General features: G+C 50.0%; 1 pseudogene; it reads left to right on the top strand.

Moving 5' to 3' along the window:
- Positions 1-416: 416 nt before the first annotated feature.
- LOC138998069 (E3 ubiquitin-protein ligase RBBP6 pseudogene) lies at positions 417-5,385 on the top strand (annotated as a pseudogene).
- Positions 5,386-14,367: the final 8,982 nt, after the last annotated feature.

Here is a 14,367-nt window from a genome sequence, read left to right on the forward strand (position 1 = left end):
GGTCACCCCAAACCACGGAGAGGGCCCCAGGGAGTTGCGGACGCACTACAGACCCCTGACCCCGCTGGGTCACTCGGACTTGTGACGTGTGGACTCGCCGCCGCTGACTGCACCGCCTGCTGGCCCTGAGTCTGAGCGAGGGGGATCGGGCCTGGGTGACGCCCTGCCCGTTGGCGGAGCCCCGGGCCCTCCCGCCCTGGCCCGCCTTCCTGCACATTAAGTGATTCTGGGTTTGGGGACTGGATTGTGGTGCTCACGCCCCTGCTGTGGGGAGGGGGTGTTCAACCCAAGGCCTTCGGTCCTTCGGTGTTTTGCGAGTGTTCTGTGTATGCCCATATTCTGCTCTTCAGTTCATAAGTATACGTATACTGAGCGTGTCCACGTGTCCTCGTCCAACCTGAGGATTCTTTGGCATCATGTCTTGTGTTCATTATAAATTCGCTTCCACACTCAGCTATGCCATCGTCACCTTTGATGGGCGGCACATCTCCCTCCACAACCTAAAGACGCAGATTATGGGGAGAGAGAAGCTGAAAGCTTCCAAGTATGACCTGCAGATCAGCAAGCGCAGACGGAGGAAGAGTACACTGATGATAATGCTCTGATTCCTAAGAATCCGCCTTTCATTGTTAGAAGAATTCCTATTGGAGGTGTAAAATCTACAAGCCAGACAGACGTTATAGGTCGAACTGATCCAGTGATGGGAACTTCAAAAGTCACTGATGACTCTTCTGCACCTATGTCTCTGGCCCAACTTAGAAAGACTGCCAATCTGGCTGAAGCCAATGCTTCTGAAGAAGATAAAATTAAAGCCATGATGTGGCAGTCTGGCCGTACATACGACTCCATCAATTACATGAAGAAGCCTCTAGGTCCACCACCTCCATCTTACACCTGTTTCCGCTGTGGTAGACCTGGCCATTATATTAAGAATTGCCCAACCAATGGGGACAAAAACTTCGAATCTCGTCCTAGGATTAAAAAGAGCACGGGAATCCCCCGAAGTTTCATGATGGAAGTGACAGATCCTACCATGAAAGGTGCAAAGCTCACCAGCACCGGGACATACACAATACCGACTATAGAGGCAGAGGCATATGCAATTGGGAAGAAAGAAAAGCCACCTTTCTTCCCAGAGGAGCCCTCTTCGTCCTCTGAAAAGGACGACCCTATCCCAGACGAGTTGCTCTGTCTCATCTGCAGAGACATCATGACTGATGCCGCTATCATTCCCTGCTGTGCGAACAGCTACTGTGATGAGTGTATAAGAACAGCGCTCTTGGAATCAGAGGACCATACATGCCCAACGTGTCATCAACATGATGTCTCTCTTGTTGCTTTAGTTGCCAATAAAGCCTTGTGACAGGCTGTTAATAACTTCAAAAATGGAACTGGTGGTTATAAAACAGGACTACGGAAACCGTTACCACCACCACCACCGCCGATACCGCCTTGGAGATGACTCCTTCAGTGGAATCTACAGCCTCTGATGAGATCTCCAATATCAAGACAGCAAGATCCTCCGATGATTCCAGTGGCGTCCAAATCAGGCCACCCTGCTCCCTCTATACCTTCTTTCACTTCTAATCAGTCTTCTTTAGCCCCTGCTGCGCCTGGAAATTCATCTATCCCAGTGCCTGTACCCGATGTAACTGCATCGGTCTCCATATCAGTCCACTCGGAAAAACCAGATGGGCCTTTCTGGGATTCGGATCATAAAATATTGCCGGCCACAGCCCTCGCCTTCGAACATTCAAAGGGAACCTCTTCAATAGCAATAACTGCCCTTGTGGAGGAGAAAGGTTACCAGGTGCCTGTGCTCAGAAATCCATCTTTGCTTGGACAGTCACCACCTGCTGGGTATAGCTTCCTTCCCCCCGGGTTCCCTGCAGCGCCAGCCAACTTATCCACACTTTGGGTATCATCAGGAGGGCAGACTGCTCACTCAGATACCAATTCAACAACACAAGCACCACTTCTGTCCAGGGAAGAATTCTACAGAGAGCAGCGATGGCTAAAAGAAGAGTCTCAATATCCCTACAGTGTTTCCGCATACTCCAGGAGTCCTTCTGCCAATTTATCAGCACCTTGGGTATCATCAGGAGTGCAGACTGCTCACTCAAATACCATCCCAGCAGCACAAGCACCACTTCTGTCCAGGGAAAAATTCTATAGAGAGCAGCGACGGCTACAAGAAGAGTCTAAGTCTAAATATTCCCACAGTGGTTCCTCATACTTCAGAAGTCCTTCTGTTTATGCTAAATCAACACGTGGTTCAGGGCGCTCATGTTCTCGTTCTCAATCACCTAGCCACTCACACTCTCCTTCCTATTCGAATCACTGCCATGCCCCAGAAGAGGCAGAGGCAAGAGTCGAAATTAACGGCCAAGGTCTAGGTCTAGATCTCATGGATATCGTGGTTGATCTAGGTCAAGGTCACCACTGTATAGGCGACATCCTTCGCGATCAAGGTCCCCTCAAGCATTTAGGGGACAGTCTCCAAATAAACGCACTGTACTACAAGGGGAAACAGAACGTGAATATTTTAAGAGATACAGAGAGGTTCCACCCTCCTATGACTGAAAAGCTTATCATGGGAGGAGTGTTGACTTTAGAGACCCATTTGTAAAAGAGCATTACCGAGAATGGGAGAGGAAATACAGGGAGTGGTACGAAAAATGCTACAAAGGTTATGCTGCTGGAGCACAGCCTCGACCGTCAGCAAATGGAGAGAACTTTTCTCCAGAGAGCTTTCTACCACTTCACGTCACCAATTCTCCCCTTACAAGGGGTCGCAGAGAAGATGATTCGGGTGGGAAAAGTGGTAGAAATAGAAGCATAGGTGGTAGCAAACATCCAGAAAAGCTTTCAACAAGAGACAGCCATGATCGGAAGGACAGTACAAAGTCAAAAGAGAAGGAGAGGGACAGTGCTGCAGGAGAGGGTCCAGGAAGTAAACATACGGAACTTCGAAGGTGGAAGAAAGTGAAGGCTTTCTAAGCCCAGAGTTGTTGGAACCTTCTAGAAAATCAAGAGAACCTACAAGTCCAGTGATGAGATGCCTCCCAGGGCCTCTGGTTTGGGTGGGAGTGGCATTCCAGCTGCACCCCTTCCCCAACTCCAGGGCTGCAACTCCGGGGATGCTGGGCCTATCCCACCACTGGGTGTTGACTGCTGGAGCAGGCCCAGCCTTGCCTTCTGCAGGGCTCCGTGCAGAACCCCTAAACCTAAACTTAACAACCCCATCCCTAACCCTATAAACCCTCTCCCTCACCCTCACCCAAACCTGACCATGAGCTGACCTTGACAATAACACTAACACTAATGCTGAAAATGACCCCTATGCTGACCCTTACCCTGGCACTTATGATGACCCTGAATCTAACCCTGACCCTGATGCTGACCCTGACCTTGACCCTCATCCTGATCCCCACAATAACACTGACACTGACCCTAAACCTAACCCTAACCCTGACCCTAAATCTAACCCTGACAGTGACCCTAATCTGACCCTGAAAATAAACCTAACAATAACCCTGACCCTTACCCTGACCCTAAACTTAACCTGACACTGACACTTATGTTTACCCTGACCCTGACCCTAGATCTGACCCTAGGCATGACCCACTATGCCCTATCCCCTATCCTCTATGCCCTGGCGTCCACCACCTGGGTTTTTTCCCGGAAGGCCCATGGGCAGCCTGGCAGTGAAAGAGGGACTGGAGATTTTTTTATGTGTGTTTGTGGGTTAGGGAGGGGACTGGGGGGGTGAATGGGTGTGACTGAGGACCGAGTGGATGTACCCAGAACACTATTTGTGGACATTGACCCTTGAAACCCGGGAACTCTGAAAGCCTAAAGGAGGTGAGTACTCCAGGGACAACAATGGAGGATTCATTTTCTCTTTGTTGTTGCTGTTGTTGTTGCTGGGTTTTTTTTGGAATTGAATGTATTGTGGGAGACATCTGTTAATAAAATGAAATGGAATGTCATAGGATAAAATGGAAGGTGTAAATACATAAGAATCTTTGCATTCTGGATGAAAAGGGGCCACAAGCTGACCTGACCCACTCGCAGGAGGCCTGGCCTGGGCTTGCAAACTCAGACCCCTTAAGTGATCACCCAGGATGTTCTGAAATTAAAGACTTTTAAAAGTAGAAAGCAGTGTATAGTGTGTGTGTAGTCACGTCCTAGGCCGGGTATCTTCCCTGAGAGAGATCATCTTTGACCTTACTGGTATCTGTGTCTATTGTCTTTCTATGCCTCTAGGATCACATGTTTTTGGACTCGTGAATGCCATGGTAACAAGTCACTTTCCTTTTTTCCAGTCCCCTCAGGGCACAGCCCAGGGTCTCAGGGTAGAAACCACAAATTCCCTCGTTGTATTATTTTTAAAAAGCAAGGGACACATGAATAAACAAGTGGAAAATCAATTTCCTCACCCTCTCCCTCTCCCTTTACCTCTCTCTCTCCCTCTCCCTCTGCTTCTCCCTCTTTCTCTCCCTCTCCCTTCCAATCTCTTTTTAAACAACAAAAGCAAAAGGGCCCTTGCCGGTTTGGCTCAGTGGATAGAGTGTAAGCCTGTGGACCACGAAGCCTCCCGGATTCGATTCTGGTCAAGGACACATGCCTGGGTTGCAGGCTAGATCCCCAGTGTGGGGTGTGCAGGAGGCAGCTGACCGGTGATCCTCTCTCATCGTGGATGTACTATCACTCTCTCCCTCTCCCTTCCTCTCCCAAATCAATAAATATATATTTTAAAACACACACAGACACACACACATACACACACACACACACACACACACACACACACGAAGGACACAAAGATATTAATCCATCTCCGTGTAGTAAAACGTATACTTCTACAATGTTTTGCACTTGCATTTTGTTCTATCCTAACGGGGAAGTTAAAACCTGGGATGTGGGGAGGAAGAGAGAAGGTTAAAGAGAGGGATTGACCTTTGCTGTTTCAAAATGGCGGGTGCCGCCCTAACTGTTTTGGCTCAGTGGACCGAGCACCATCCTGCGGACTAAAGGTTCACAGGTTCGATTCTGGTCAAGGGCATATACCTTGGTTGTGGGCACATCCCCAGTAGGAGATGTGCCCGAGGCAGCTGATTGAGATTTCTCTACCTTTGAGGTTTCTAATTCTCTACACCTCTTTTTTCCACTTTGAACAAAAATCAATAAAATATATTTAAAAAAACAAAATGGCATCTCCCAAGTTCCTGGGGCCAACATGGTGGGAAGTATGCCAGGGTCACCCACATCACGGGACAGTGCATCAACACTAAGGTAGAGATCCACCTCATGCGCCGCATCCACCAGCCAGATGTTGAAATCTTCCGAAACTTCAACGAGCTCTCCAGCGTGGTCCAGTAGATTGGCGAGCAGGTGATCTGGGAGCAGTAGCAGCAGCAGCAAGAACACGGGACTGAGGAAAGCCAGGGCCATGGCTGGCAGGACCCTGCCCAGCCTAGCCTCCGGGAGTCCAGAGCTTCAGTTTTGGAGGAACAGCCGGTTCCGTTTGTTCTGCCTGTGGGTGTGGGCTCAGAAGACAAGAATTACCTCCGAACCCACAGGATGTGTTTCTATAGTGATAGTAGAAACCATTAATGTTAACTTCCCTATGTTCGTCTTCGCCAGGCGCTGCCCTGGAGTCTTTATCCTGGTCGATGAGAACCACTAGGGTTCATCTGGCTGGAGATGAAAAACCTCACCCTGTTTGGCAGAGTCCAGAAATCCTTCCAGAATGTGGAGGCACCGTCCCTGCAGGCCTTCCTGGAGATGCTCTCGAATATTCAGTCTGGGCCACTTAGGAGGAGCAGCTTGCATGCACTTTGAAGAATTGACATTCTGACCTGGTTTAAAAAAAAACCCAAAACCAAAACCAAAGCCAAAAACACTAATTTTAAAATTGAAAAATAAAAAAATAAAGAAAATAAATCTCCTTAAAAAAATCCTCCTTCAAAAAAAATCTTAAAAACAAACAAACAAACAAACAAACAATCTCCTTCGAAATGACCTCGGTCCAGCTTTTGGGCTGGGGCATGACCATCCCATCCATCCAGAGAGGGAGAATGGGGCAGGGGAAGGGGGTAAGGGGCAGGATGACCCCGGGCTGGACGCTTACAACTCCATGAGGGGCACCAAGTAGTTGGACGCCAAGTAGGACTCTTATACCCAATGAGGGGCACCAAGCAGTTGGATCCCAGAAGGGTGCTTACAATTCGATGAGGGAAACCGAGGAGCTGGACGTCCAGAAGAACGCTTGCAGCTCCATGAGGGACAACGAGGAGATGGATCCCCTGCTGGACGATTACGATGCGATGATGGACACCAGCTAAAGTACCAGCAAGTCAGTGTGTGCGAGGATTGCCAGGGGCCTATGGCCAATGATGGAGTTGTTTCTTCAGTTTTGAAATAGGATTTAAAACTCCTGTAAAGAGTTTTCGTTAACTTTTATTTGATGAAATAATTCTGAAAAAGACCTGTTTTGTACCGAGTTATTTTTGGGATTCATTTTACTAGTTGCTCTTTTACCTTGGCTATAATCTACAGAAACGGGTGTAGGAAAAACAAACAAACAAACAAAAAACCTCGTTCCCTCTGATAAAACAACAACAACAAAAAACCCTCCTCAGAAAAAAGCTTGATCCAGCCTTTCAAATTTCTGAGGCTTTGGCAAGCCCAGATGGCCAGGCCTGGACTTGGTCTCTGGGCAGGGGCCTGAACATCCATCCACAGAGTGAGCCGGATGTGTGTGGGATGGGGGTGTGTGGGGGTGGGGTGGGCGTAATCTTTGGCTGTGGATTACAGAATTTGGGTGGACTGGGGCAGGGGTCTGGGACAAAGAGCCCGTCCCGCCCTCTTCTGGTCTAGAAGTGTCAATGCAAGCCCCCCTCCTGCAACCTCCTGTTGGGAAAGCACAGACAGTTGACTGGACTTCCCCATTTCTGGCGAGACCTGAGGCCTGAAGGACATGCAGGTGGTGTTGTCTTTGAGAAGGCAGGCGCTGAAGGGTATTCATGGAAGCCGAAGGACCGTTCAAAGCACGGAGTGTCCGTGCGTGACTTCCGATATACATGCACAGAAGCAGGCCCTCGCGCACACACACTCCCACACCCACACCCACACACCTATCCCCCAAACCCGCCTTATCCCCGCTTCCCCCAGCCACACACATGGGAGCATAAGGTCCGCTAACAAGATATCTGCTGAGTGAGGCAAGCCTAGGAGATTTTCGGTGGCTTTGTTTCCTTTTAGCCTGTCCTGGGCCCACCGGAGCTGTCTAAGTATGTATTGTCCCATCTTCAACCGAGAAAAAACGGCGATGCCGTCCCGCAAGGCATGGAAACGGAGCACTGCAGGCCTACTTGGGCACCTGCCCTGTCTCCCAAGTCCTCCCCAAGCCCCGTGGATCGCTTGGGAGGGCCAGTGGCGCCCTCTCCTGGTCCTGGAGCGCCAATGCAAGCCTCCTCCCCTAAACTTGATGCCCAACAGGTGACTTCAGTCCTGGGGGCGGCTGATTGGTCGAGCGGGCCGCTGATTTGGCTCCTCCCACCAGGTCTGTGGCTGTAAAAGAAAGCAGGGCCTTCTTTGCAGAGCTTCTCAGCCCTAGACTTGTTGTCGTGGTCATCGTCCTCGTTTTCCTAGGGAGCTTTCAGGGGAGAGATCTCGCCAAGACCCGGTCCCGGGATATAGAAGCCGCTAGAGCACCTGGCTAGAGCCTGGCTGGGCTGCTGATCCACTGAACGCTGTCTCGGTGTCATTTCTTCTTCACCGACTCGTCCACACCCTTGGGAACCCCTGGGTCTGGACCCCAATATCTGGTGCCCGTACAGGAACAGCTCCGGCGCCCCACGGGATGTGAAGGACCAGCGTGCCTCCACACAGGCGTGATCTGAGGCTGATTCGGGGCCGCCATGGCCGACAAAATCCACAAGTCACTGGACGACATCATTAGGCTGGAGCAGAGCCAGCAGAGCGGCCATGGCCAGTGCCGCAGCCATGGCGGGGGCAGTGGCAGGGGCAGGGGCAGGGAACGAGGCTGGGACCGAGGCTGGGACCGAGGCCGGGCTGGCTCCCAGGGAGGCCCTCTGCCGAGGCAGGAACCGGTGCCCTACAGCAGGCCATGTCCGCTTCCCGAGGAGTGGCAACACGACGACTTCTGCAGAGCCTTCTGCATGGGCGCTGGCATGATGACCTGGGGGAAGCTGCTGTTGTACAACCTGGACTTAGGAGTGTCCTCGTGCGCCTTCTGGAGCCCTCTCAAGGAATGAGGTAGTTCCTGCAGCAAGAAAGTCAGCTTTAAGGTTAGGAATGATAGGGGGTGGCCTGCTAAATATGATAGGATAGCCACCAAGTCCCCACCAGTTTCCATGGTTCCTTTCTACCTGCCCTGAACTCTGGGGTCTATAAGCACGATGTAATTTCCAATTTGCCCCAATAGCCCTGGTTACTACCTGCGTTACTTGGGCCCTTTTTGGCAGAGGAGCAACCAGGCCTCTTTCAAGGGAGATCGCTAGAAGGAGATATCAGCCCCTCCTTTGCTAGCAGCAACAGGTACCAAACCCTTTCAGTACATTTGACCAGCTTCATTCCCACACATCTTTACAGATTCCAGGGTCCATTGTGTTCCTTTTATCAGCAAGCCAAATGACACTGGCCCGTATTATCTAATTCAGCACAGGCAGGGGGAAGGGCCCATTAAATCTTTGCCTTGAGGAACTGTGAGCCCCACCCTAAGATGTCCCAATCAGACTAGAAAAGCCACTAATACCTTTTAAATTTACCCCAGAATTCCAAAATCCCAACCCAGCACAGAATATCACATAGCAAATCAAAGTTCCCAGCAAACAAACAGACAGAGATGTTTACAAACATCAAATATACATTTATACTTACACCTTTTCAGTTAACAAGTATCTTTACAGTCTTTGGCTCTTGAGCAGATAAAAGGTACACCGCCCCCAGGTCCCCTGATGGGGGCCTGACAGGAACATATGTGGAGGCCTTTCTTTCCCACATCACAGGACAGGATTCTTGACCTATGTCTCATTCAGATAGAAACGGTTTTCATCACAAACAAACAAACAAATCCAAAACCAAAAACCAAGAAAATCAAGGCCAGAAGTACCCTCTGATGTTTCAGGGGTACCAAGGAAGGAGAAGTTAGGCAGTGTCCAGGCCTTCTCACAATCCAACACCAGTGACCAGTTCCAGCTTACTGGCCTATTATTTATTCAACATTTCTTTTTCCTTCCATCACACCAAAGCCATGCTTTCCAGTTAGTTAGAACTTTTAGCCTTAATTTCTAGGTGACATGTAAGTAATTAACATTCCTCAGATTAACAATACATTCAAAGTGTTTATTTTAAGAGACACAGAAATATCACTAAACAATTTTAAAAAACAAAGATACATATTTAAGAAATAAGGACAGATCAATTTACAGAAGCAGAGATAGCACGCAATCCAAACCACAGCTGTGGGTAAACACATAATCTAGAACCTAGGTTAAACTTAGGCATATCCAGGGTCTCCTGAACACCTAGTTGCAAGTTAGCTGGAGCCCTCCTGACCCTGGGACAGCTGCACTGTCCCTCCCAGGCAAAGGAAAAATATGCCCTTTAAGATCAGTTTGAAACCACAGTTTCTATCTGACTTTAGAGATTGGATTGCTGCTATCAGTCCCCTTTAAAGTCTTTGACATAACCTTTAATTGTCTTTAGTTTAAGGAAAGCAGGGTGTTCTAGATTTAAGAGATTAGCTTAAAAACAAATCTGTGAGGCAAGCACACTTCCTGCGCCATCCACATTTCTGCAGAAAAACTCTGCCTTAAGGCTCCAGCCCTGACTAAATCAGAGAGAGGGGCCTTTGCTGTTTCAAGATGGTGGCCCCCAGCAGAGCGGCAATTCATGTGGCTGACCTGGCAGATGCCAAGTCATGCAGACCAAGATCGTGGCTGTACCAATAAGCAAAGGCATTTAGTTACCACAATTACACAAATTTTCCCGATTCAATCCGAACCTTACACTTTTAGCGGGCAAGTTAAATATTCAGTATTTTTCAATATTACTGTCAAGCGGCTCTGGAAAACCAAATTTGAGCCTTGCAAAGCAGGTTCTGGCCTACCTGGTTTTTATAGATGCTACAGGCAGGAGGGACTATCTTCTTCCTCCATTAAGAAAAGTTTTCTTAATTAACAAAGGACCATTTTTTCCCTTGTAAAAACTGTTCTTTATTATGGAAATGCAAATCCTGCTGCTAGAATCTAGGTAGCATATATTTTTTCCAAGGGTAAATGATTAGTATTGTGATGTATCCTCCACATCTGCAAGGAGATTCCAGCTCAAAACTTTATCCAAAATCGATTGGTGCGCATGTTAGGTTTAAGCCAGCTTTTCTCCTTACATGTGCACAGAAATCCCAGAAGCATTTACTTGGGAAGGGGGTGACCTGTTTTCACAGATCATTACTCAGATGCCCACCTTACCTAAATCCTGGAGCCACACAAAGGAGGGGAGAAGGCAGGCCCCCTCCCTCCACACTCACATACTTTCACCAGACATTCATTCAGAGTTTAAACAATAACAACTTCCCAACTCCTGAGGGAGCTCTACAGCCTCCCCCAATCTCCTTGAAATGATCAATCACAATACCCAAAGGAGCAGTCCAATTCCATCCCATAACATCCGTCCAGTAAGCCCACAGGAAAAAACAAACAAACATACAAACACAGAAAACTAAGAGGGCCCGAAAATACAGCCTTCCAACTCCATGGAAGTGAAACCAAAACAATATTCCAACTCCATGGAAGCAAAAACAGAAAACGATGTCTGCACGCCAACCAGTGGCTGCACACCAACCAGCGGGAGCGACCAGCCTGTCTCAGATTGAGGGGGTTCCTACAGACCTTCCCGACTCCACAGAAGCAAAACTACACCCCTCCAGATGGAGGGTCCAGGCGTCCCCCAAATCCTACCGCCCTTGATTCCCCTGTGCGTCTACTTAGATTATTGCAGGCGATTGCAGATTTCAGAAGTGAGCTCACACAGGACAGATACAAAACACACAATGACATAGACACCTACTGCTGTCAGTCAGGCCCTCTGGACTGGGGGTCCCTTGATGGTGTTGGGGATCGCAATGAGCCCCCAAATGTTATGCCCAGATTTCAAGATCCCCAACAGACCAACCTTACACTTTTAGCGGGCAAGTTAAATATTCAGTATTTTTCAATATTACTGTCAAGCGGCTCTGATGCAAAAGCAGAGAGTCCTTTATTATTATTACAGACCCGGGTCTGGCTCCCAGCTTCTTCCCACGCAACAACAAGAAGGGGGAGAGCCTCCGTGAGAAAAAACAAACAAACAGGGTTTTAATAGGGGGTGGAGTGAGGGGACTGTGGGCCCTGCAGATTGGCCAGGCGCAAGCTGGGTCTAGTTACATAGGATGTGGTAATTTTTATGGCCCGCACATCCCTCAATTGTCATTGGTGAGTTTAAATAAATCCCTGGCGTGGCCAGCAGAGGCCTGGGCTTCCGGAAAGAAGGGGTCTGAGCACATGGTTACTGCCCCAACATGGAGGATATGGGGTAAGATGGAGGGCATAGCCCTCACCCTTTCACTCCTACCTGTGCTGAAAGTCATGGATGCTGGGTGGGGTGTGGTGGTTGTGGGCCGCAAAAGAGAAGAAATAAAAGAGGAGGGCAGGCATGTGGAGAAAAAATCCATGAGGAAGGAGGTACTTGATGCACTGGGCTCCATGGGCCGAATGCTCTCCGATGATGCTTCCCGCTTGCACGCTGGATGTGGTATGTATGTCTGTATGTATGTATTCAGATGACATTTTCTTGAGTTGTCCACTCGAATAACCTGAATGTTTTTGTTGTTGTTATTTTTTGTTTAGTTCCATACAAAAATTCCTGTTTATTCACATTTGATTTATTCATTTTACATTTTATTTTAAAACCCGTATGGTTTTATGAACCGGTGTCTCCCCAATAATTTCAACGAGAGAGAGAGAGGGAGAAGATGCGAGGATCTGATCCTTGAGTACTGCCTCATTTAGGTTTCAGCTCCCAGGCGGCAAAAATTTTTTGTGCCCTAACTGGTTTGGCTCAGTTGATGGAGCGTTGGCCTTCGGACTGGGGGGGGGGGGGGGGGAGGGGCAGGGGCGGCTGTGTATGTGTGTGTGTGTGTGTGTCCCAGGTTTGATTCCCGTCAAGGGCATGTACCTTGATTTCGGGCACATCTCCAGTAGGAGGTGTGCAGGAGGCAGCTAGCTGATCGATATTTCTCTCGAGGATGTTTCTCTCTATCCCTCTCCTTTCCTCTCTGTAAAACATCAATAAAATATTTAATAAAATGTTTTTGTTATGTCTTCCAGGAAGGGATAGAGGGAGAGAGTGAGGCAGAAGCTGGGACGTCTTGGGCCTGCGGGGGGTGTGAGTGTGGGATGGGTGGGTGGTGGTGGTGGTGTGTGACTTAGAGGAAGTCTTTCACTTTCGAATGGCCCGGCGAGACACCACCCGTCCCCCGCCCCCCTTTGCCTCTCGGCACCCCTCGATGCTCTTAGCTGAGTGTCCCGCAGGGCCCGAAGCATTTACTTTGAAAAAGAGTGTTCAAAGCAGTCCCGAGCTGCCTTGATACCGCAGCTAGGAATAATGGAATAGGACCGCGGTTCTATTTTGTTGGTTTTCAGAAGTGAGGCCATGATTAAGAGGGACGGCCGGGGCATTCGTATTGCGCCGCTGGAGGTGAAATTATTGGACTGGTGTAAGTCGGACCAGAGCGAAAGCATTTGCCAAGAATGTTTTCATTAATCAAGAACGAAAGATGGAGGTGCGAAGACGATCAGATACCGTCGTAGTTCCGACCATAAACTATGCCGACTGGGTTATTCCAGCGACCCGCCCGGCAGCTTCTGGGAAACCAAAGTCTTTGGGTTCTGGGGGGAGTATGGTTGCAAAGCTTAAACTTAAAGGAATTGACAGAAGGGCACCACCAGGAGTGTAGCCTGCGGCTTAATTTGACTCAACCTGGGGAAACCTCACCGGGCCCTGACACAGACAGGATTGACAGATTGAGAGTTCTTTCTTGATTCTGTGGGTGGTGGTGCATGGCTGTTCTTACTTGGTGGAGCGATTTGTCTGGTTATTTCCGATAACAAAAGAGACTCTGGCATGCTAGCTAACTAGTTACTCAACCCCAACTTAGATGAGTCCCCCAACTTAGAGGGACAAGTGGCATTCAGCCATCCGAGATTGAGCAATTACAGGTCTGTGATTCCCTTAGATGTCCAGGGCTGCACGGCGCTACACTGACTGGCTCAGTGTGCGCCTACCCTATGCCGGCAGGTGCGGGTAACCTGTTGAACCCCATTCGTGATGGGGATCGGGGATTGCAATTATTCCCCATGAATGAGGAATTCCCAGTAAGTGCGGGTCATAAGCTTGGGTTGATTAAGTCCCTGCCCTTTGTACACACCACCCATCGCTACTACCGATTGGATGGTTTAGTGAGGCCCTCGGATGGGCCCCGCTGGGGTGGGCCCATGGCCCTGGTGGATTGCTGAGAAGGCAGTCGGACTTAACTATCTAGAGGAAGTAAAATTCTAACAGGGTTTCATAGGTGAACCTGTGGAAGGATCATTAACGGGAAAGGGGCGATTGAGCCCAAGTCCTTCTGGGTTCGGTTGGTCGGGTCGGTTTCCTCTGGCTTAACCCCCATGGTTTTTGCGGTGTGGTCCGGGTTGGGGCGGCAACTGCTGCGGCCTTGCCCCCACCGTTCGCGAGAGAAGGAGCAAGCGGGGACTCAGAGGGGGCCTCGGGGTGCCCCCGTTGCCCACGCCTGCCATCTTGTGGCTCATTGTTGCCCTCACCCCCGGCCGCAAGAAGACAAGGGCACGCGTTGTGGGCGCCCCCACCCCCACCCCAAACCTTGCGTCTCGGGAACGGGGCCGCGGTGGCCCCTTCCCACGCCTGCCCTGGACATGGGTCATCCTGTCCTTCCAGTCAGGAGCACAACCATCTGCCTCGTGCCTCTCCTCCGCCGTCCGCCGCCCCGCACGTTCCGGGTGTCCTGCCTCCCCCCTCCCCACAGGCCTCGCCCCGTGCCCCAGCCTGCACCCTGCTTCCTGTCGCAGCCCCTAGCCCCAACGTGGTGAGGAGCCTGGGCCACCGGTGTGGGGACGGGACGCGGTGGTGGAGGGAGAGAAGGGGGGAACGGCCCCAGGACGCGTGTTGAGGTGTGTTGCGCGAGGTTTCCCGGCTTGGAGTCTGCCAGGTGGTGGAAATGAAGGTGGTTGGTCGGCGCTGAAGGGGCATGGGGGGGATGGTGCCCGTTGCCGGGTCAGC

This window comes from Myotis yumanensis, unplaced genomic scaffold, assembly GCF_028538775.1.
Source record: "Myotis yumanensis isolate MYYU_CA2020_CCGP unplaced genomic scaffold, mMyoYum1.0.hap1 SCAF_19, whole genome shotgun sequence".
Lineage (NCBI taxonomy): Eukaryota > Metazoa > Chordata > Mammalia > Chiroptera > Vespertilionidae > Myotis > Myotis yumanensis.